This window comes from Pseudophryne corroboree, chromosome 8 (genome assembly GCF_028390025.1).
Source record: "Pseudophryne corroboree isolate aPseCor3 chromosome 8, aPseCor3.hap2, whole genome shotgun sequence".
Classification (NCBI taxonomy): domain Eukaryota; kingdom Metazoa; phylum Chordata; class Amphibia; order Anura; family Myobatrachidae; genus Pseudophryne; species Pseudophryne corroboree.
In genome coordinates, this window is record NC_086451.1 from 437,634,115 (window position 1) to 437,658,762 (window position 24,648).

Sequence of the window (24,648 nt, forward strand, 5' to 3'; positions counted from 1 at the left end):
TCGGGACAGTTGGGAGGTATGGTATTAATAGCAGTGTAGGCCCATGGGCAAAGCAATACACTGGGGCCCCTACCCAACCTGCAGGGGTGGGAGGTTCTATCCGCGTCAGGTTTGATGTCCCGTGGGCGGTTGGGGGTGTTCTATCATCCACTCAGCATGTGGGACCTGGAGCAGTAATTTCAATACCTCCCAACTGTGCCGATTTTTGCGGGATAGTACCATTTTTTTGGGACTGTCCCACCCTCGGGCCGCAGTGTTCCGTGGTGGGGGGCGTGAGGGGGGGGGGGGGGGGGGGGGCAGTTGGGAGGCTCCTGTCACTCACTGCTCTGCTTAGCAGAGCAGCGGTGAATAGATGCTGTGCACACAGCGCCTATTCACTGGAGACAGAGGGAGAGGGGGCATGCCAGCAGCTCAAAGAGCGCTGGGCATGCCCACTCAGTAGGGATGGCCATCGACCATCGATGATTCAAAATTATTGATGGTCTATGACCGATGGTAACTACTTTTACCATCGATGGGGGAGAACCAGATGGTTTCCCGCCATCGATGATAAAGACAATCAAATATTTTTCTCTGACGTCCTAGTGGATGCTGGGGACTCCGTCAGGACCATGGGGATATAGCGGCTCCGCAGGAGACAGGGCACAATAATAAAAGCTTTAGGATCAGGTGGTGTGCACTGGCTCCTCCCCCTATGACCCTCCTCCAAGCCTCAGTTAGATTTTTGTGCCCGACGAGAAGGGTGCAATCTAGGTGGCTCTCCTGAGCTGCTTAGAATAAAAGTTTAAGTTAGGTTTTTTATTTTCAGTGAGTCCTGCTGGCAACAGGCTCACTGCTACGAGGGACTTAGGGGAGAGAAGAAAACTCACCTGCGTGCAGGATGGATTTGCTTCTTAGGCTACTGGACACCATTAGCTCCAGAGGGAGTCGGAACACAGGTCTCACCCTGGGGTTCGTCCCAGAGCCGTGCCGCCGACCCCCCTTGCAGATGCCGAAGTTGAAGAGGTCCAGAGGTTCAGAAACAGGCGGCAGAAGACTTTGTCTTCATAAGGTAGCGCACAGCACTGCAGCTGTGCGCCATTGTTGTCAGCACACTTCACCAACAGTCACCAACTGTCACTGAGGGTGCAGGGCGCTGGGGGGGGCGCCCTGGGCAGCAATGTATAATACCTTTTTATGGCTAAAATACATCACGTATAGCCCTTGAGGCTATATGGATGTATTTAACCCCTGCCAGATCTCACAAACTCCGGGAGAAGAGCCCGCCGAAAAGGGGGCGGGGCCTATTCTCCTCAGCACACGGCGCCATTTTCCTGCTCAGCTCTGCTGTGAGGAAGGCTCCCAGGCTCTCCCCTGCACTGCACTACAGAAACAGGGTTAAAACAGAGAGGGGGGCACTTATTTGGCGATATGATTACATATATAAAAATGCTATAAGGGAAAACACTTGTATAAGGGGTTGTCCCTGTATAATTATAGCGTTTTTGGTGTGTGCTGGCAAACTCTCCCTCTGTCTCCCCAAAGGGCTAGTGGGGTCCTGTCCTCTGTCAGAGCATTCCCTGTGTGTGTGCTGTGTGTCGGTACGTGTGTGTCGACATGTAGGAGGACGATGTTGGTGAGGAGGCGGAGCAAATTGCCTGTATTGGTGATGTCACTCTCTAGGGAGTCGACACTGGAATGGATGGCTTATTTAGGAATTACGTGATAATGTCAACACGCTGCAAGGTCGGTTGACGACATGAGACGGCCGGCAAACAAATTAGTACCTGTCCAGGCGTCTCAGACACCGTCAGGGGCTTGTAAAAACGCCCATTTACCTCAGTCGGTCGACACAGACACAGACACGGACACTGACTCCAGTGTCGACGGTGAAGAAACAAACGTATTTTCCTTTAGGGCCACACGTTTCATGTTAAGGGCAATGAAGGAGGTGTTACATATTTCTGATACTACAAGAACCACAAATAAGGGTATTATGTAGGGTGTGAATAAACTACTTGTAGTTTTTCCTGAATCAGATAAATTAAATGAAGTGTGTGATGATACGTGGGTTTCCTCCGATAGAAAATTATTGGCGTTATACCCTTTCCCGCCAGAAGTTAGGGCGAGTTGGGAAACACACCTTAGGGTGAATAAGGCGCTCACACGCTTATAAAAACAAGTGGCGTTACCGTCTCCAGATACGGCAGCCCTCAAGGAGCCAGCTGATAGGAAGCTGAAAAATATCCTAAAAGTATATACACATATACTGGTGTTATACTACGACCAGCAATCGCCTCAGCCTGGATGTGCAGCGCTGAGGGGGCTTGGTCGGATTTCCTGACTGAAAATATTGATACCCTTGACAGGGACAAGATTTTATTGACTATAGAGCATTTTAAGGATGCATTTCTATATATGCGAGATGCGCAGAGGGATATTTGCATTCTGGCATCAAGAGTAAATGTGATGTCCATATCTGCCAGACGACAGTGGTCAGGTGATGCAGATTCCAGACGGCACATGGAAGTAGTGCCGTATAAAGGGGCGGTCCATCGGACCTGGTGGCCATGGCAACAGCTGAAAAATCCACCTTTTGTTACCCCAAGTCACATCTCAGCAGAAAAGGACACAGTCTTTTCAGTCTCAGTCCTTTCGTCCCCATAAGGGCAGGCGGGCAAATGGGCCAGTCATATCTGCCCAGGGGTAGAGGAAAGGGAAGAAGACTGCAGCAGGCAGCCCATTCCCAGGAACAGAAGCCCTCCACAGCTTCTGCCAAGTCCGCAGCATGACGCTGGGGCCGTACAAGCGGACTCAGGTGCGGTAGGGGGTCATCTCAAGAGTTTCAGCACGCAGTGGGCTCACTCACAAGTGGACTCCTGGATCCTACACGTAGTATCCCAGGTGTACAGTGGAAATTCGAGACGTCTCCCCCTCACAAGTTCCTGAAGTCTGCTTTACCAACGTCTCCCTCCGACAGGGAGGCAGTATTGGGAACAATTCACAGGCTGTATTCCCAGCAGGTGATAATCAAAGTACCCCTTCTACAACAAGGGAAGGGGTATTATTCCACACTATATTGTGGTAATGAAGCCAGACGGCTAGGTGAGATCTGAAATATTTGAACACTTACATACAAGCGTTCAAATCAAGATGGAGTCACTCAGAGCAGTGATAGCGAACCAGGAAGAAGGGGACGATATGGTGTCACTGGATATCAGGGACGCTTACCTACATGTCCAAATTTGCCCTTCTCACCAAGGGTACCTCAGGTTCGTGGTACAGAACTGTCACTATCAGTTCAGACGCTGCCGTTTGGATTGTCCACGGCACCCCGGGTCTTTACCAAGGTAATGGCCGAAATGATGATTCTTCTTAAAAGAAATATGGACGCTTTCCTGATAAGGGCAAGGTCCAGAGAACAGTTGGAGGTCGGAGTAGCACTATCTTAAGTAGTTCTACGACAGCACGAGTGGATTCTAAATATTCCAAAATCGCAGTTTTTTCCGACGACACGTCTACTGTTCCTAGGGATGATTCTGGACACAGTCCAGAAAAGGATGTTTTCTCCCGGAGAAGAAAGCCAGGGAGTTATCCGAGCTAGTCAGGAACCTCCTAAAACCAGGAAAAGTATCAGTGCATCATTGCACAAGGATCCTGTGAAAAATGGTGGTTTCTTACAAAGCGATCCCATTCGGTAGATTTCACGCAAGAACCTTTACGTGGGATCTGCTGGAAAAATGGTCCGGATCGCATCTTCAGATGCATCAGCGGATAACCCTGTCTCCAAGGACAAGGGTGTTTCTTCTGCGGTGGCTGCAGAGTGCTCATCTATGAAAGGGCCGCAGATTCGGCATTCAGGACTGGGTCCTGGTGACCACGGATGCCAGCCTGAGTGGCTGGGGAGCAGTCACACAAGGAAAAAATTTCCAGAGAGTGTGATCGAGTCTGGAGACTTCTCTCCACATAAATATACTGGAGCTAAGGGCAATTTACAATGCTCTAAGCTTAGCAAGACCTCTGCTTCAAGGTCAGCCGGTATTGATCCAGTGGGACAACATCACGGCAGTCGCCCACGTAAACAGACAGGGCGGCACAAGAAGCAGGAGGGAAATGGCAGAAACTGCAAGGATTCTTCGCTGGGCGAAAAATCATGTGATAACACTCTCAGCAGTGTTCATTCCGGGAGTGGAAAACTGGGAAGCAGACTTCCTCAGCAGGCATGACCTCCACCCGGGAGAGTGGGGACTTCATCGGGAAGTCTTCCACATGATTGTAAACCGTTGTGAAAAACCAAAGGTGGACATGATGGCGTCCCGCCTGAACAAAAAACTAGATATTGCGCCAGGTCAAGGGACCCTCAGGCAATAGCGGTGGACGCTCTGGTAACACTGTGGATGTACCAGTCAGAGTATGTGTTCCCTCCTATGCCTCTCATACAAAAAGTACTGAGAATCATAAGAGGGAGATGAGTAAGAATGATACTCGTGGTTCCGGATTGGCCAGGAAGGACTTGGTACCCGAAACTTCAAGAGATGTTCACGGAAGACCCGTGGCCTCTACCTTTAAGAAAGGACCTGCTCCAGCAGGGGCCTTGTCTGTTCCAAGACTTACCGCGGCCGCGTTTGACGGCATGGCGGTTGAACGCCGGATCCTGAAAGGGCATTCCAGATGAAGTCATCCCTACCCTGGTCGAAGACAGGAAGGATGTAACCGCAAAACATTTTCACCGCATTTGGCGAAGATATGTTGCGTGGTGTGGGGCCAAGAAGGCCCCTACAGAGGAATTCCAACTGGGTCGTTTCCTACATTTCCTGAAAACAGGACTGTCTATGGGCCTAAAATTAGGGTCCATTAAGGTTCAAATTTCGGCCCTGTCGAATTTCTTCCAGAAAGAACTGGCTTTAGTGCCTGACGTTCAGATGTTTGTAAAAGGGGTACTGCATATACAGCCTCCTTTTGTGCCCCAGTGGCACCTTGGGATCTCAATGTTGTTTTGAGTTTCCTAAAGTCACATTGGTTTGAACCACTCACCACTGTGGACTTAAAATATCTCACATGGAAGGTGACGATGCTATTAGCCCTGGCTTCAGCCAGGCGTGTGTCAGAATTGGCGGCTTTATCATATATAAAGCCCTTACTTAATTTTTTATTCTGACAGGGCAGAATTGAGGACTCGTCCTCAATTTCTCCTTAAGGTGTTTTCTGTTTTTCACATGAACCAACCTATTGTGGTACCTGCGGGTACTAGGGACTTGGAGGAATCCAAGTTACTTGACGTTGTCAGGGCCCTGAAAAATATGTTTCCAGGAAGGCTGGAGTCAGAAAATCTGACTCGCTGTTTAGCCTGTATGCACCCAACAAGATGGGTGCTCCTGCTTCTAAGCAGACGATTGCTCGCTGGATTTGTAATACAATTCAGTTTACACATTCTGTGGCAGGCCTGCCACAGCCAAAATCGGTAAAAGCCCATTCCAAAAGGAAGGGGGCTCATCTTGGGCGACTGCCCGAGGGGTCTCGGCTTTACAACTTTGCCGAGCAGTTACTTGGTCAGGGGAAAACACGTTTGCTAAATTCTACAAATTTGATACCCTGGCTGAGGAGGACATGGAGTTCTCTCATTCGGTGCTGCAGGGTCATCCGCACTCTCCCGCCCGTTTGGGAGCTTTGGTATAATCCCCATGGTCCTGACGGAGTCCCCAGCATCCACTAGGACGTCAGAGAAAATAAGATTTTACTTACCGATAAATCTATTTCTCGTAGTCCGTAGTGGATGCTGGGCGCCCATCCCAAGTGCGGATTGTCTGCAATACTTGTACATAGTTATTGTTACAAAAATCGGGTTATTCTTGTTGTGAGCCATCTTTTCAGAGGCTCCTTCGTTGTTATCATACTGTTAACTGGGTTCAGATCACAGGTTGTACGGTGTGATTGGTGTGGCTGGTATGAGTCTTACCCGGGATTCAATATCCTTCCTTATTATGCACGCTCGTCCGGGCACAGTATCCTAACTGAGGCTTGGAGGAGGGTCATAGGGGGAGGAGCCAGTGCACACCACCTGATCCTAAAGCTTTTATTATTGTGCCCTGTCTCCTGCGGAGCCGCTATATCCCCATGGTCCTGACGGAGTCCCCAGCATCCACTACGGACTACGAGAAATAGATTTATCGGTAAGTAAAATCTTATTTTTTCTTTAGAGTGTCAGGGACACGGAGCATAGCTCCGCCCCAGACAACCCGTGAAGCCACGCCCTCGGGCTCTGATTGGCCCGCGTCTGGCTCAATACTAAAGTAATGGGGCCCATCAATGGGCAAAACCATCGATGGTTCCCTTACAGATGGTTGCCCACCATCGAGGTTATCCACCGATGGTACAGTTGATGGTAACCATCAATGGATAACCCACTGATGGCTATCCCTACCCCTCAGTGATGAAAATGGGGTGTGGCTCACGATCATGGGCACTCCCACAAAGCCACGCTCCTTTACCACAGGCCACACTCCCTTTTTGTTTTCGGGAGTGGCTACACTCCACAAAAGTCACTCCTCCCTTATCAAAGTTGGGCGGAATTAATTTCTGCTAATTGCTCTTTTACTGCACAGATGGTGGGAGATGGGGCGGGAGGGAGAACACTAAACTGTACTAGGGGGCATTGGGCTGAATGAAGGGGATCCCGCTACATGACTTACAGGGTGGTAGGACTGGGGCAGGGTTTAATACACAGGGCAGGGGTGGATAGTGGAGTGGGCTTAATATTCATCATTTTCTGGTGGGAGGGCAGCTTGCTGGACTGCAGATATCTCCAGTTCCTGACAATAGATTTCTTAGCAATTGGATAAAACACTAGTGATTCCCACCTGTCAGGAGGTACTGGGGACTTAGGAATCAGAGTTCAGGAGTCAGAGCAATCCACCAACAAAAATATATAACTGCATACCAGGTGTGTGGAGCTGGAGCAGGGACCAGCTGCTGGAAGGCTGATATCTCTGATTCTGGGCATAGCAGAGACAAGCTGCCAGTGTCCACTGAAAGGGGAGAGTTCCAGCTTTTATAGTATACCCTCAGAAACACTCTAAGTCAGACAGAACCCGAGATATCTGGCTGGGAAGAGCAATTAACAGGCTTGGATGGGAACCACTGCTTAGAAGTCGGATATCTCAGGTTCCCCAGGGCCGATTTTAAAAAATCTGGTACCCCTGGAAAAAGGGGACCCTCAGCTATCAGCCTAGGGCCCCTAGACTTTTGTATGGCCTTAGACAATGGGCAAGTGCCTATTGAGCACATACGAAAAGAGGGCCCTGCTAATTACCATCTACAAGTCATCATACTGCAAGTCTCAGGGAATATGGCGGATATATTTAGTCAACTCTTCCACCTTCATCCTTACATTTTCTAACTGCATTAATACTGTTATAGTTTACAAAGTAATAAAGAACCCACATTACCTAGTAAGAACTTAATATTTCCACAGTTATACGAGTCATCTATGCATTGGATGCTCTGGCTGACGGTAAACATACCTGAGCTATCAGCCTGGGGCCCTTAGACCACTGGGGCCCTAGGGCAAGTGCCCATTGAGCCCATACGAAAAGACGGCCCTGGCTGCGTACAGTGGAGAAATTCCCATTGGCATGTGGGGCACATGGCTAAGGATGGCACTTGGATGCTTGTGTTGGTGCTGTCTGCCCAAAAAGTGCAAAATATTTCCACTGTAATGTACCATATGCCATCTTGAATGGAGTGCACACGGGCAGGACATGCAGAGACTGCCCCTGTAAGCTGTCCTACCTAGTAAATATGTATACATATTCAAAAATAAAACAAATGTCATAGTGTTTTGTTTTTTCTATTAAATTGGTCATCATCGTATGAGGGCTTATAACCAATCAATAAAAATAACAAAATTAGGCAGATGGGGGATTCCCGTTACTGCTCTGCCTAGGGGTGCCCTCACCACACTGAGCACATTACAGGGAGCCCCTGTCGCTACGGGTGTAAAATAATGGTGATGGTAAAATCACTTCCTGCAATGTGTTCTTGGGTGCTAACATTGATAAATGCCCCTCTTTTACACCTGGCCGGGACTCGGCAGTGCCTGGAAGGTTTTGCTGAAGCCGGAAAAGCTGCACTGGGTCCCCACTGCCGGTAATGGGGACTGTATCGCTATCTCATCTACTGATGGCATTACTGATACAGGGGGAGAAGTATTACAGCGCCACTGATCGTGCCACTACAGCTCTTCCTGCTTCACCTCAGCCTACTGATGAGATTGGTGAACATCTCAGCTGCTGGCGATCCCTGTCACAGCTCAAAAGCGCATCAGGGGATATGTACTAAGCAGTGATATAAGTGGAGAATTGAGCCCATGGAGAAGTTGCCCATAGCAACCATTCAGCTGCTCTGTATACTTTGATAGTATGCAAATTATAAATGTTAACCTCAATGCTGATTGGTTGCCATGGGCAACTTCTCCACTGGCTCAGTTCTCCACTTGTATCACTGCTTAGTATATGTCCCTTTAAGCTCTTTCTCCCCTCCCTGGTCAGCTCCACTGGGCATGCGCGAGATCTTGCAACAGTCGCAATATTTCACGTGAGCAGCCCGGACCCCAGCAGCCACCACACATTGCAGGTAACGCCTGCCGATATGTGAAAAAAACCTGTTAAGAAGCAAATATCATTTTTTAATACATTCAGATGATTTTCCGTCAATACAAAAGTATGGTGACAGCAAAATCGCTTGATGTTGTCAGATACCACAGAGAAAAGAGTGCTAATGGGGTTATAAATCTTGTTCATAATTGGGGCCCATACTATAATACAGGTATTTTTTCCAAGAATGTCCCCAAAAGTCTTCATTTTTTTATTAGCAAATTATGTGAATTACAACTACATAAACTTGATTCAGTATAATTTCATTAACAAATAAGCAGCTGTTATTTACATATGGCCTGATTCAGAGAGGGACGTAGTGCTGACGTTTGCGCAGTAGAGCGATTATTTGCCACTGCACATGCGTGAATAACCTAGGAGACCCTTACTGCACACTCGTGTACCAGTGTGTGATGTCGTATGCATTTGCGCTTGAGAAGCTTCTGAGATCCATGGGTATTTCAGGGCCGAGACTGGGAGGTGATCTAAAGTGATCACAAAAAGAGTGTCATTAAATAAATCACTGTGGCAGGATATAAAAAGAAACTTGGTTATTATAATTTTTGACAGTCATATTGGTCTCCCTCCAGAGAGATCTTGAAAAGGAGAAATGATCTGTATTGTGACAGTTAAAAAGAATGACTTTCAGATACATTCAGAAATGGTACTTAGCAAGCTGTTGAGGAAGATAGATGTATTTCGCTTAAGCATGTCAGCCATTTTGTTAAGTAGCAGCCATGATGTAGACAGTCTAAGTATGCTTTACTGGTTAAATCATAATAATGCTGACATTTCACTGTTAGTACGTTCTGTGCGAAGCAAGGTCATAGCTATAAGTCTTGAAAACATGTTATTAGACAGTCTCTGTGTGTTTAGACTTATGGTGAAGGACACTTAGGAGGGTGTCAGCCTGAGAGGAGTTATGAGAAGAGGTGCATTATTGTTTTTGAAATATGACATTTATCAAGTGTTCATGCTAGTACCTTTCTTCTCTATATAATGTCATGCTAAATAAAGTGAAGCCAGTCTCATTTTGATGGACATAACTACGTGTGTTGTCTGCTTCCTGGGATTCCCAATCGATTGGTAAACAAAGGGTAACGAACAGACAATTGAAGGAGATTGATAGTGGGATGCTGTTTTATCATATGCTTGCCAACAATGAAAGCACCATTTTGATATCATTCATCTCTTGTTCCTCTTCTGTAGTAGGATAGGATAGAACCTGTAGTCAATGAGATCATGAGGATGATCACAGCAACACAAAACATTTCAGGAGAGGACTACTCTCTTCTAAAATTGCCCTTTATTCTATTTTAATACTCAACCTATCAATAGGATCATTATGGGGCAGCCATTTTGTGGACTGAGGAAAAAAAAACAGCCAATAAAGTTGATGAACTAGTGACATGACTGAGACACAACGCAGTATATGTATGAAAGCATGTACACAAGGCAGTCAGCTGTTTCCACATGTTATTATATGTTGTGCACGTTTTGGGGCTTTTGATATAACATATATCATTTTTTGGGGGAAACAAACAAGATAAATACAAAGATCAACTTAATTACTGCAGTTTAGTTCTTTAATTTTGAAAATAGACAATAATCTCCGACATTAACAATCATTTATATTATCATTACAGTATGTAATTGGATCATCGGTACACGTATGTTACATACAGTCAAGTCAAATACATTTAATATATACAGGCAGTCATAGAATACAATGGAGACTTTCTAAATGACTGTTAAACCCAAATTGTACTTAACTTTATTGAAAACAGCTACAGTAACATTTACAAAAATATATATGTCCAGTGTTTATGGAAATAAAGCTATATGGGACAAGGGTTTGATCAAGCGGAGGTGATTTTCCTATGCACATCAGACTTCCTGTCAGTAACCGCTCTGAATAGCACTGCAGTCTCAGCCTCTAATGGGTGATAACAGAGGACAATAACTCACACTGAGGTAAAAAACTGTTCATACAATTTCAAACATTTTAACTCATGTCGTAGTAAGAAACTATTTACAGATATGTTTGTGGAGGCTGCAAAAGGCTTTTAAATATTGGATAATCTTTAGGTTTTGTGCGATATTATATGGCGGCATTGATTGCCACCTAGAACAGCTCAGTTCTTATTGCATTGTAAGTATTTTTTAAAGTCACAGGATGTTTAGGTTTTCTTATAATTCTTAATAATGTGATTAAGGTTATTTTAATAAAATATATTAATACTTCTAGTGACAGCGCTTCTCTTTGTGGTTTTTATTATCAGTTCTTATTGTTACCACATTACAGCCCCTTTAACGTTGACCTGCTACTCACAGGTGAGGCAGCAATTTTGCCCGCTGGAGCAATATACAACTTGTCAGTTAACTTAGAACATATAGGTTTTAAGTTTATCCATGCTTGGCCACAGGTGACTAAGGGGTCTATTCATGAAGTAGTGAAAACACTGGAGAAACAGACCAGTGGAGAAGTTGCCCATGGCAACCAATCAGCATCTCCCTTACATTTTATAGAATGTACTTGATAAAGGCTTCCTTCAAAGCAGGTTGGTTGCATGGGCAACTTCTCCACTGGACCTTTTCTCCACTCTTTTCACTGCTTCATGAATAGAGCCCCTAAACTAGAACTCAGTCAATTTGATTTACCCATTTGTGCTGAGCTGTGAATATTCCTAAAACCTGGACCGTTGGGGTGCCCTGAAGGCCGCATTTGAGAACCTCTGCAATAGACTGTGATGATTTTGAATAGGTTCTGGGGTTATGACAAATGGGGTGTGGCTATGAATAAAGTGGGCATTGATCTAGATAGATAAGGGGTGTGGCCTATTTACAAAATTAACAAGAGTGGAACCATTGATACCATTGAAGCAAGTGTCTCGTGCTTCAAATCATAGTTGGTTCAGGAGAAATAAAATCTAATTAAGCAACTGATACACTTTAATTATTTCTTGCTGTCACAGTAGGTTTCCTTTAAACTCTCCAAAATATATGTTACCAGTTTAGGGGGACATTTACTAAGCAGTGATAAGAGCGGAGAAGTGAGCCAGTGGAGAAGTGCCCATGGCAACCAATCAGCACTGAAGTAACATCTATAATTTGCATACTATAGAATTATACAGAGCTGCTGATTGGTTGATGGGGCAATTTCTCCACTGGCTCACTTCTCCGCTCTTATCACTGCTTAGTAAATGTCCCCCTTAGTCTTGCAATCTTTTGTAGAATAGTATCTGCACAGTGGTTGCCCCATGTTGGGTCCCTTTGTATTTGCATATTATTTGAATACCTGCCAACAGTCCTGTTTGTTTCTAAAACAGTCCAGTTTTGTGGAGGAAAGGGGTATACTATGCGGAAACAGGGAACTGGTCTCTTTAAAAAGGGCCCATAGAGGTAGGTAGATAAGACTGTCCCAACTCAACCTATCATTGTCAATAGGATCATTATGGACCATCGATGTTACATATGGGTTCTACTTGTAGCAATAGGAAGCCAGTTGCCCTTTACCTCCACCTCATTTTGCAGTGTGTGTGGGCAACATTGATTGTACATAGATTGCGTGGTTGGTAATGTCATGCATTTCCCGAATACAGCAGCAATATAGACTTTGGCAGAATGGTAATATTTAACACCATGAATCAGTCACAGATTGGTGAAATGTATAACTACAGTACTGTATAGTACAATTTAAGTTAACAGAACCAAATACAGTAGGTTGCTATGGGCAACAACACGTTTGGCCAATTTACACAATGTTATCAGTGAAGCCTAAAGATCGCTTGCTGTTTAAACTTGTGGGTGTCAATCATTGTGTGGGCGGAGCTTATATCCAGGAAGCAGCCAATAAAGTTACTATGAGCTAGTGACATCACTGAGGCACAATGCCGGAGTTTTGGGAAAGCAGGTTCACAAGTAGCAAAAAAATATATTGGCTAAAATGAAAATGCTATAGGAAAAATTATGTCAATTTCTTAGTACATTTACAAATAAAAGGGAATGTTTGATTGCTTGCATTGGGTTACCGCATAAAATTTACACAGTTGCTTGTGCATCAGCTTTCCTAAATGTCCATGTTTCTCTTGCAGCCCAGAGTAATGCTGCCACCTATAACGTTCAGCCAGCCTCATGGGTGCCACTAGTTCTTAATACATTTTCCATTCCTTTGAAAATGGCTGCCATCACAGTGTGTGCGAACAGGTGTTGCCAGTGGAACCACCCACATGACATTAGAGGAAGTGTTTGTGGAGCCCAAGGTCCATTCTTTAAGATCTTCAAAGTCACCTAACAGGTAAAGTTTTTAGGGTTGCTCAAATTGACCCCTCATTAACCTCATCTGTAAAAAGACTTGAAGATTGGATTTCAGCACCTTTGTATGCGACTCATTCCAGAGCTTGAAGGCTATGGGCTTCTTTCCGCATTTCTCTCTGGGAGGGATCCAATTGGATGCCTCCCAACCCACCACCCCACCAAAGCGCCTGGGCCATTCTGCACACGCACAGAAAGGCTCCTGGGTCCTAAACCCAAAAATCCAGTGATTGCAAAGGACACTATCACATTTCTCGGTACATACTGGTGGTATTATCACCGGTATGTACTCGATAAGTGGTGGGATGTACTGCATTGCAGATACAATACGTAGTGCATTCTGCCCAAAGGCACTTTGAGGTCTACTTACTAAGCCTTGGATGGGTGTAAATTGGACAGAGATAAAGTACCAGCCAATCAGCTTCTAATTGTCATTTTTGAAACCCAGCCTGTGACATGGCAGTTAGGAGCTGATTGGCTGGTACTTTATCTCCATCCACTTTATCTCCATCTAAGGCTTGGTAAATAGACCCCTTAATGACTGAGAGATGCTTTGATTTAATGATAAAGTCTGGCAAGTATTCTGTTACTGCACTAGGGCAGGGGCAAACGCAGGATTTGAAGGAGGGGGTTTCCAGAGGGGGAGGAGCCAAGCATGGGGGTGGTGTCTGGAGTGACCCAGTCTATGTTGGGTTCGTTAAACTATTGTAGATAGACAGACCTACATGAGATGAGATGACAAAGGGGAGCGAGTGGCCCAGAAACGTCGTCTGTCAATATGTGTGTTTAACACACTATTCACACTATTTTAAATCTCAGAATGCCGCCTCTTTTCTGTTGGACTGTTGCTGCTGCTGGAGGGCACCAGAGTTTTATATTTTACATAAGGGAGTGCCGGCCATACTCTATATATATATATATATATATATATATATATATATATATATATATACACACACACATATACATATATATAAATCAGGGCCGGTTCTTGCCCTTTTGGCGCCCCTGGCGGGAAATAGGGCATGGCTTCATACAGGGGGCGTGGTCAGTTACTCCCCCTGTACAGTAGAGTAGCGCAGCTGAAAAAGAAAAAAATGGATACTTACTATCCCTGCTCCCGACCGCTGCAGACCTCCGCCGGCGCTCCTCTCCTCGGATCTGGCATAGACAGACACTAGAGGTCAGTGTCAGTCCCACAATGCTGTGTGGTGCGTGATTATGTCATCACGCACCGCACAGCAAAGGTCCTCTCCACGAAGGAAAACTAGACGCGTAGCGTCTAGTTCCCTTCACAGCGGGGAACCAGCGGGGGGACACAGAGGGCAGCGGAGGGCACAGTAGTAGCGGATCTTGCCATGGTGCGGCGCCCTCCGGATGGCGCTGGCGCCCTCTGGAAGGCGGCGCCCCGGGCAAAAGTCCTGCTTGCCCGTGGCAAGATCCGCTACTGATATAAATATATTTATTTATATATATATATATATATATATATATATATATATAAAAAATATGTGTGTGTGTGTGTGTGTGTGTGTGTGTGCATATATATATATATATATATATATATACACATATATATATATATATATATATACATATATAATGATACTGCATGATGAAAAATATATGCAAGTATAATTGTTGCACTTACAAGTGAAGATCAGACAGTGGGCTGGGTAGTAACAGGAAGCAGCAACCAGTGGGGACTGAGGCAATCAGAGCAGCTTCCAATACACACACAGCACAGCTTGGGCAAGGTGTTTGAAGGGGCGGGGCCAAATTCTGGAGGGGCGGAGCCTAAATAGCGGACCGCGGCTCAGGGTTTTTTTGCTTAAAAAATAATTTTGTCTGTCAGGGGGGGTTTCTGGGTACTCAGAAACCCCCCCTGCGTGCGCTAGTGCTAGGGTATCTATTTTGTGGGGGTCTATGTCTAATTGCATTTGAAGGTGATGGACCTAACAGCCAGGAGCGTCCCACCCCCAATCCAGACCCCATCCTCCATGCCACTCACTGCTGTAGCGCTGAATGACATGGTGGATGGAGTAGTGAAAGAGGAAGAACATTTAGTGCAACGTCTGTAATCAATTACTGAATGGTGAATAGGGTGGTGCAGGCATGGGGTAGAGGAGTGTTAGAGGGCAGGAGATTAGGCGATAACCTTGTCTGTGCCAAACATATGATGTTTCCATCTGAGGCAAGGTTCTCACTCATGGGGAAGATGACCCAGACCCTGCCCTGAAGTACTACCATCTTGTGTCTGTAATGATATCCACCTATCCTGTAAAGTGTGATATATTATAACACGACACAACCTGGGGCTTTGCTCAAATTACAGGCATCTTTAGGCAAGTTACTGGCAAGGATGGTGCCCATGGCCATACCCTTGCTGGACTTGTGGTTTGGGTTATTATTGAACCAGGTTTTTGGAATAAATCATATTAGTTCAGCTATAGGAAAAATGTTTTAAATTCACTATAAATAGCAAGGCTCATATTGCTCTTCCAATCAGAGAGTATGTCTCTGAAACCATGCAGCCAATCACATGTTCTCTTTAATTTAATTGTACATAGCCAAATACAAATCTCAATGGTTGTACTGAGCAGCTTTGGAGCAATCATCCTTTATATAAGCTAGTACATCTTGTGTGTGCACAGTGTTATACCCTCACCCCATATGTTTCCAAGTAGTGGGCAAAATAATGACGTAGACATGAATGTGTCACATTAATGAGCCCCTAAACACCCTTCACAGAATCATTATTTGCTTCAAGATATAATGTACAGTATAAAAGCACTGAGTGTTCCTAAAACGAGGAGGTGGGGGGCTCGCGCTGTGAAGGCCCCATTGCAGAAACTCGATAAACAGCAGGTAGAGTTGTACGTGAATGCATTGAGCACGCCAGATACTGTGGCACTTCTATTGCAGTCAGTTTGTGGAATACATCCGTACTTGTCAAAGACGTGCTGGCCTCCTGTTATGGGAAGAAGAACAGGGGTCTTTGTTATCAGGACAAAATATATGATTCATAGCATGATTACATGTTTCCCGTTTTTAGGGATTTTGTGGTAGAAGGCATATCACATTCCCTGCAGTTAATACATTTCGAAAAGATGTTTCAAGGAAAATAGGAATATCTTTAAGGAACAAGAAAATCAATAACATTTAAGCAATTTAATTCTATGTTGCTCTTCTCTTTAATAGGAATACATACGTTTTATTGGCGGCCGGGATCCCAGCTGTCATGATCCCAACAGCGGCATCCTGGCCACCAGTATGCTGGCAGTGGGGTGAGCGCTAGAAAGCCCCTTGTGGGTTCGCTGCGCTCGCCACGCTGAGGGCACGGTGGCTCGCCACAGGTTATATTCTCCCTCTATAGGTGTCGTGGACACCCATAGAGGGAGAAAAGCCCGTGGCACCGGTATTCCCATCATTTATAGAATTAGGGCACAAGTTTTTCATGGCTTGTCACTTTTAAATTTGCTTTACAATCTAAATAGACATATTTAATCCTCCTTCTCTACTCACAATTACCCCAACAAGCATCTATCAAGGCTTGTTCTTCTCAACAAATACCCCAACAAAGATCTGTCAGGGCTTTTTTTTCTCACCAACTACCCCAACTAACATCTATGTGGGCTTCTTCTTCTCACCAACTACCCCAACTAACATCTACTGTATCAGGCTCTTGTCTTTGTCTCATCCAACTACTCCAACAAACATCTATGAGATCCTCTTATTCTTCTCACCAACTGCCACAACAAACATTTCTCAGGTCTTCTTCTTTTCTCCCCATCTACTCCAACTAACATCTATCAGGTCTTCTTTTTCTCCCCAACTACTCCAACTAACATCTATCAGGTCTTCTTCTTCTCCTCATCAACTACCCCAACTAACATCTATTAGGTCTTCTTCTTTTTCTCACCAACTACCATAACAAACATCTATAAGGGCTTCTCAGCAACTACCACAACTAACATATATCAAGTTCTATTAACTAGCTATCCGCCCAAAAAATCTATCAAATTCTCTTCCTAACATGAATCATCCCAACAAACAGCTATCAGATCCTCTTATTCTAATCACCACCAACCCCCAAAAAATCTATAAGATCCTCTTCTGCCATTCATCAGCTATTTCAATAAATACATATTAAATTATCCTCCTCTTCTGCTTACCAACCAGAAAAACATCTACCATATCCTAGTCTTCTGCCCAATACATATTGTCAGATTCTCCTATTGTACTTATCAGCTATTCAAAAAAAACATATTGTATATTGATTCTTCCTCTTGTACAGTATTTGCCAACAACCCCAATAAACATGCATCAAACCCTTTACTTCTGTTCATCAGCTAATGCAATCTTAGATCCATAATCTTGCCATCCGGTAAATCTTAAGGTAGTACATTGGGCAGTATGATCATTAGGCATAAGTCACATGGGCACAGTTAACGTGTACCAATAATGGCAATATATAGGGTCAGATGCAGTCGTCATCCGATCCGAATGACCTGCTCTCTGATGTAACGCCTCACTATAGGATTTGGATCCTTCTACTCAATGTGTTGCCAATTAGACCTAAACAACCTAATCAGTTGCCAAAATGCCTGTCAAATCTCATTCTAATACTCAACAACTATTCTATTTACCAGGGCCGTCTTAACAGCAGTGTAGGCCCCTGGGCAAAGCAATGCACTGGGGCCCCGACCCATACTCCAGCAGTAGGGTTGGGGGCTGGTATCAGCGGCAGTTTTGATGTCCAGCGGGCGGTAGGGGGTATTCTGTCTTCCGCTCAGCATGTAGGACCTGGAGCAGTAATTTCTGCAAATTAGTCCTTTACTGCACATATGGTGGGAGAAGGGACGGGAGGGAGAACACTAAACTGTAGAAGGGGGCATTGGCCTGAATAAAGGGGCCCCAGTACATGACTTCCAGGTTGGTAGGGGGTGTTTAATACACAGGGGAGGCATGAATAGTGGAGTGGGCTTAATATACATAATGTTTCGGTGGGAGGGCAGCTTGCTTGACAGCAGATATCTCCAGTTACTGGAAATAGATTTTTTAGCATTAAATGGGATACAAAACTAGATAGTCCCACGTTGCAGGTGGTCCTGGGGACTTGGGGGTCAGAGTTCAGGAGCCAGAGCAATCCACTGATGAAAACATAAAACTGAATACCAGGTGTAGAGGGCTGGAGCAGGGACCAGCTGCTGGAAGGCTGATATCTCTGGTTCTGGGCATAGCAGAGACAAGCTGCCAGTGTTCATCAAAAGGAGAGATTCCCAGCTGTTGGAGTATACCCTCAGAAAAAGTCTAAGTCAGATAGAACCCGAGATATCTGGCTAGAAAGAGCAATTAACAGGCTCGGATGGGGACCACTGCTTAGAAGTCTGATGGGATCCGGTCTGAAGATCTACACTGTCTAGGTCGGCAATGTTTAGGTCGACCACTCTAGGTTGACAGTCACTAGGTCGACAGGGCTGGAAGGTTAACATGTGCTAGGTCGACAGGTCAAAAGGTCGACATGAGTTTTTCAATTTTTTTCTCTTTTTTTTTTACTTTTTCATACTTAACGATCCACGTGGACTACGAGTGAAGCGAGCCATGCAAGGGACACGGTGCACTAATTGGGGTTCCCGGTCACTCTACGAAGAAAACGACAAAAAAAACCAACAAAAAAACGAATGTCCACCTTTTGACCCGTCGACCTAGAAACCCTGTCGATCTAGTGACTGTCGACCTATAGTGGTCGACCTAAACATCGTCGACCTAGACACTGTCGATCTAATGATCCACACCCAGTCTGATATCTCCGGTTCCCCAGGGATGATTTTAAAAAATCTGGTAACCCCGGAAAAAGGGGACCCTCAGCTATCAAGTGCTGCATTAATACTATTGTAGTTTACAAAGTAATAAAGAACCCACATTACCTAGTAAGAACTTAATATTTCCACAGTTATACGAGTCATCTATGCATTGGACGCTCTGGCTGGCGGTAAACATACACCGGGAATAGAACTTAAAGTCACACTTATTACACTCTTTCTGAGCGTGAACCTGTCCTGCAAGAAAACAAAGAAAATGATAATAACATTAGGAGAACAAGGCATTAAAGCATTAACACCACATAGTGTATAAAAATTTCACTGGAGGGAAGACAAGTACGACTGCCAGTCACATACACAGTCTCAGACTCTCAGCATGCAATATAATGACAGAGAAGGGGAAAGGGATGGGATCTTACAGTATGTAGAGTAGTTAGAGCTCAGAGGTGCATTCCACAGCCTCTCTGCTTGCTACATTATATTCCACGAGGCTGTGGTTGTCATGGTAGTCACATGACACTATGCAGAATAATAATGATTAACAGCAGCCTGAAGAAACAAAACAAGGATCATGTTCGTTACCAAGCTTCTTCTTATAGCCTGCCACAGTGATTTATGATTGCAAAACAAAACACTTTTTGTTATGGGATTGCGGTTAATGCTAGTTTAGACATTGCTCCCATTTGAGCAAAACCGGGAGCTGTGTTTTAGAATGTGTTGCAAAGAGCAATATTGTGCTATTACTGACGCACTCTGTGGTCAGAGACAGAATGTAAAGGAGGACCAGTTTCTGGAAGGAGTCCTATAATGTGGTTTCTTTTGTCATTGTCACACACAGTCTGTCATTCATTTCTCTGATCAGCATGTTCCCGCTGAAGATGGACACACCCAAGCTCAGACATTCTCTGTTATGGGGTATTATTATTATGAAATTACAAGATGAAATTATTGGGTAACAAGTAAATCAAAAAGCCTTTTATGTTTGTTGAGGTTTAGGATGCAGTACGTTGGCCAAAACGCCAGGTCTGCATTCTGTGTATTCTCTGTGTGATGTTTGCTTCGGTGCTGGGCACAAATTTGGCCCCCATTTATCAAGCCTTGGAGAGTGATAAATTGCACAGTGATAAAGTATCAACCAATCAGCTCCTAACTGCCATGTTATGTTACAGGCTGTGTTTGAAAAAATGGGGCTCAGTATGAGTTACCGATGAACGGGATGGCGGCAGTCAGTATACAGACAGCGGCAACGCGTCCATCATAATCTCTACAGCCCCCCATTTTGCCCCCTAACCCTCACCTTTTCACTACCCTAACCATCCTTGTGGGTGCCTAACACTAACCATTCCTGGTGGTGTCTAACCTTAACCCTCCCCGCTTGGTGCCTAACCCTCCCTTCCGTGCTGCCTAAACCTAACACTCCCCGCTTTGTGCCTAAAACTAACCTTCCCTAAACCCCCCCCCCCCCTTCCCTGCACGCACGCGGCAGGACGGCAGCATGTCTCGCTGTCAGGTCGATCGGGATGCCGGCATTTTGATGCGGCATTCCATTTGGCGTCTGTGTTTTGATACAGGGATTGTGTCCTCCCTCTGGATCCCGGCGTCGGTATATCGACTGCCAGGATCCCGTTCGTTGGTAAGCTAACTGCTTCCCGAAAAAGGAGCTGATTGGTTGGTACTTCATCACTGTGCAATTTATTACTCCCCAAGGCTTGATAAATCTGGACCTTTGCTCTAACATCATCTGCAGGATACTGTGTGATTTTGTATTTTGTTCACTGCTCCCTTACAGCCAGGGAAACAATCACGTTATTAAGCCCCTGGACTCCATTCCATTTGTCAAAACGTATGTTTAGGGTTAATGCTTGAGAAGGGTCAGATGTAGGACTTGAGTTAATGTGAGGATTACAGTATGTGAATGTTAGGGCAACGTCCATTCACTTGACATTAGTAATCTAATTTGCATTCTTTGTTCAAGATAAAGGGGTCTATTTATCATTAAATATTTGCGGCTGTTTTGGGGATACCTACAAATATTTAGTATCACCCCCGTATATGAAGGAGGGACAGCAGCAGATAGCTGTGATATCTGCTGCGATCCCTTCATGTGCAACAGCAGCCGCAGCCCCCATAGAAAGCTCAGGGATATGCAATGCTGTCAGATTAACCAAGCTTTGCATTCCAGAGTTTGGCCCCTGTAGCTGTTGCCATCTGTAGATGGCATTATAATCAGTCTGGATTAATATAAAATACTTTTACTACAAGTAAACAAATAAACAAATATGTTTTTGACAAATCGTATGTCATAAATTGCACACACTACTGTATATATTCATATGATTGAAAGAATGAAGGAATTTTGTCCAAAAAAAGAGCGAAGAAAATGAAGAAAGAAAAGAAACCAATAGTTATTGAAGAGAAATGTTAAAATGAGAAAGATAAAGAAAATGAGAAAATGAAAAAAATAGATGGACACAACTGTATATGTGAACTGATGTAGATATGATCGATCACAGGTAGCTATACAAATAAAAAATAAAAATAAACATAAAAAATTCTGTCTCCCACATTTCATAAAGAGACTTTTATATTTATATTTACTTTTATGTTTATTCTTATATCTACCTGTGATCGATCATAACTACATCAGTGCACATATACAATTGTGTCATTGCATTATCACAAAAATTTAGTCAAATCCTTCTATTTTTTTTAATTTTCTTTATCATTCTCATTTTAACATTTCTCTTCAATACCTACTAGTTCTTCTTCTTTCTTCATTCTCTTCTCTCTTTTTTTTTGGACAAAATTCATTCATTCATTCAATCAATCAATCAATCAATCAATCAATCATATGAATTTATGACATACGATTTGTCAAAAACATATTTGTTTATTTGTTTATTTGAAGTAAAAGTATTTTATAGTAATCCTGATTATTCGCTCATAAAGATTACTACCATAAGAGCACCACAACATTGGGCTGAGCGCAGCACATGACCCTACACTACATTTTTATCTGTATATAGGCTGGTTACCTATTGATGTGCAGCAGCTAGCCATAATAGTGTATCAAGGCACAGTGCATAGGTGCACAACACCACTAATTGTAGGTAGCATTAGCCTGTTGTAGCCTATGGTCTACACTTTGCAAAAGTAACCAACAGAGGCCGGCAATGGCATGCGTGTTCAGTACATTCACTACGGACACATCTCAGGGATGGCCTCCTGTTCCTACCGGTGTAGAGTGATACATCTTACTGGAATAATCACGTGCTGCAATTTTTTGCACCCAGATCGCATTGAGTATTCGATTATTAATAAATAGACAACAAAAGGAGGAGACTCTCCGTTTTTGGTAGAAGTGATCTTAGCCAAGTCTCCTGTAGGATTAGGATATCTAGTGACCAAGACACGTCCTTGTAAAGGTCTCTAACACCAATGGAGTGTGCCTCCCCCCCCCCCCTTCCTGCTCAGTGGGCCCAGTACAATTACCCCTTTTGTCTGATTATTAAAATGGCCCTGTCTGTGGCTGGCATTTATAATACTGCTGCAGCAGATGCCAGCCTTGTATACCTTCAGAGATATTGGTTTACATAGAAACATAGAATTTGACGGCAGATGAGAACCCCTCAGCCCATCTAGTCTGCCCACGCACACTCTATCTATCTATCTATCTATCTATCTATCTATCTATCTATCTATCTATCTATCTATCTATCTATCTATCTACATAGTTGCCTACCCTCCCTCATTCTGCAGGAGACTCCCTGAAATAGCAGCAATCTCCCTGACTCCCTGAAGAGACCAACAATCTCCCTGATGCTTACCCCCATTATATAGCTCTTTAGGGGAAAAATAAATCAGAGATACTGTACATACATTCAAATGGGATCATCAGCGCCATTTCCCTGCATTGGTAATAAGGCACAATGATCCCTATGGCTACATGCATTTTAAATAAGTTTTCTCATGGCCACTTACAGTATATGTGTATACAGTATACTAACTTTGGGGCTCATTTACATTTGGATGTAAGTCGTTTTCATGACACGCCTCTCAGATGTAGCAGTACACGTCTGCGCTGATAGGTGTTACTGTCACATCTCCCTGAAATGCTTTTTCAAAAGTAGGCAAGTATGATCTATACACACACATCATATGTGTGTGTATATATATATATATATATATATATATACTGTATATGTATATATATATATATATATATATGTATATATATATACAGCTTGTCTTTTTTTAGATGAATATGTCCAAATGTAGAAAGATGGACACTCACTCACCAATATCATGCAGTTAAATAGATAATTTACAGTATTCGACTCACAAATGCAGTCAACACTTTGGTCCTCAAAGGACCATTGTCTAGACAAGAATATATATACTGTATGTATTGTATGTATAGTATATATTAGTATTGTTTAAATATTTACCAATGAAGCACAAGTATATTATAGGAGAATCACACCAACTGGTGCAAGACATTTCATTTTGTTAAACTTGATTAAATGCTAAATTGTCATCATCATCATCATCATCATCATCATCATCATCAGAACATACCAATATGAACCCCACAGATGACCATGAGACACAGCAGCGGGTAGGGCACCATCCTTGGGCACTTGGGTATTCAGTCCTGCACGGTGTCTCAGTCAGGGATACGGAGTCTGAAGCTGGGCATGTTTACGTGATTCACCTATTTATACTGTTATCACAGCCCTGGGGGCACTTTGGCCCCAGCTGGGAAGTGACAGCTAGGACTGAGCATTATGTAAGTATGAGTAATGTGGGGGCTTTTTTTTTGTTCCCTGCAGTTTCAAGGTGTGACATTGTTTTCTGTGATACATAAAAGGAATGTACAATAAAAATAAGTAATGAGGATGGATGGGAGATACTTGTGGTGAGAGAGGTGAGGTGTGTCCTGTTGTTTCTCCCTTTTGTTGTTTCAGTGGTTGATCCTCAGGACGGAATACTCACTGTCCCACAACAAGGCTATTCCTTGTTGCCCCTCCACACAGGGAGGACAGAAACTACTGCTTTCCGTGCATCTGGTGGTAGAGCAATGTTTCCTGCTGTACAGTGCATTGCTTCTTCAGGAAGGTTTATGGGGAGATTTCACAAAGCTTGAAAAGTGGTCAAGTGGAGAGAGATAAAGTACCGACCAATCAGCTCCAACTTTCATGTTACAGGCTGTATTTGAAAAATAACAGGAGCAGATTGGTTGGTAGTTTATCTCTCTCTCTACGTTATCACTCTCCAAGCTTAGGTAAATATTCCCCTATGTCAGGGATGGGGAACCTTCGGCCCTCAAGCTGATGTTGAACTACACATACCAGCATGCCTTGCTATAGTTTTTGCTATTTGGCCATGCTGTGACTGTTGCAGAGCATGCTGGGATGTGTAGTTCAACAGCAGCTGGAGGGCCGAAGGTTGCCCATCCCTGCCCTATGTCTTTTAATAGGCAAGTATTAACTTAACACTTCAAGGTGATTTGCAATGCCTTCATATTAAGTGGTCTGTTCATGAAGCAGTGAAAAGAGTGAAGAAATAGACTAGTGGAGAAGTAGCCTATGGCAACCAATCAGCTTTGAAGGAACAAACCAAAGTAGACAGCGCTAACTGAGATGGATTGTAAAAATACTGTACTATTTATTAAAATAACAATGATTTACTAAACATTTTTAAAAAAATTGTTAAAATCTAATTTCACTGCACTCTTAAGCTCATAGTCACCATACATATGATAATTGATCGTTTGTTGTTTTATCCAATGTCCCCATAAGGTCCGCACATTCAATGTCCCGTATCCTAGGGTTGTGGCACAATCCCTGGGCCGATACCCACGCTGGAGGAATGTCTAT

General features: G+C 44.0%; 1 long non-coding RNA gene across 1 annotated transcript; it reads right to left on the reverse strand.

The window, feature by feature from the left end:
• Window positions 1–14,559: 14,559 nt before the first annotated feature.
• Window positions 14,560–23,438, reverse strand: LOC134947933 (uncharacterized). The gene is made up of 3 exons (XR_010182869.1): window positions 23,348–23,438; window positions 18,875–19,006; window positions 14,560–15,915 (listed from the first exon to the last, which is right to left on the reverse strand). It is a non-coding gene; the product is annotated as an uncharacterized LOC134947933 (long non-coding RNA).
• Window positions 23,439–24,648: the final 1,210 nt, after the last annotated feature.